Below are 766 nucleotides of genomic sequence, written 5' to 3' on the forward strand. Positions count from 1 at the left end.
GAACGTTGATATATATCAACGGGGACAAGTGAAAACGTGTGCCCTGACCGGGACTGGAACCCGGGATCTCCTGCTTACATGGCACTCGCTCTATGCATCTGAGCCACCGAGGGCACAGAGGACAGTGCGACTGAGGGACTATCTCGCGCACGCCTCCCGCGAGACTCACATTCTCACCTTCTATGTCCACACACTACATTCGGACATGTCCGAAAGAATAGACACCAATCCATATAAGTATATAGTTCTGGCAATACCGGCCATGACCTTCTTTTTCTGTTCGGATGCACACATACTCCCCGAACTCTAACGGGACTTGGTAAGAATGTCTTCCACGAGTAAGGAGTGTGTTGAGGTGGGACACTATGAATGTAGTGTGTGGACATACAAGGTGAGAATGTGAGTCTCGCTGGAGGCGTGCCCGAGATAGTCCCTGCAGTCGCACTATCCTCTGTGCCCTCGGTGGCTCAGATGGATAGAGCGTCTGCCATGTAAGCAGGAGATCCCGAGTTCGAGTCCCGGTCGGGGCACACGTTTTCACCTGTCCCCGTTGATGCATATCAACGCCCGTAAGCAGCTGACGGTATTAATATAATTCTAATGAATCATTACAGTGAAACCGCTATTTATGATGGTCCCCTGGACATTAGGAAATGTTGGATACGATTCTTCATAGAGTTTGTGATCACTACAGACAGCTATGGATATTATGCAACGTACTCTCATGCTGGGGACAAGGTTGGTAAGGGTTTCTTTTGGTGTGTCT

At 49.5% G+C, this 766-nt stretch overlaps 1 non-coding gene across 1 annotated transcript; it reads left to right on the forward strand.

The window, feature by feature from the left end:
* The first annotated feature begins 455 nt into the window (after nt 1-455).
* Trnat-ugu (transfer RNA threonine (anticodon UGU)) lies at nt 456-530 on the forward strand. The gene has a single exon. It is a non-coding gene; the product is annotated as a tRNA-Thr (tRNA).
* Nucleotides 531-766: the final 236 nt, after the last annotated feature.

The sequence above is a fragment of the Schistocerca serialis genome, chromosome 8, assembly GCF_023864345.2.
Source record: "Schistocerca serialis cubense isolate TAMUIC-IGC-003099 chromosome 8, iqSchSeri2.2, whole genome shotgun sequence".
NCBI lineage: Eukaryota > Metazoa > Arthropoda > Insecta > Orthoptera > Acrididae > Schistocerca > Schistocerca serialis.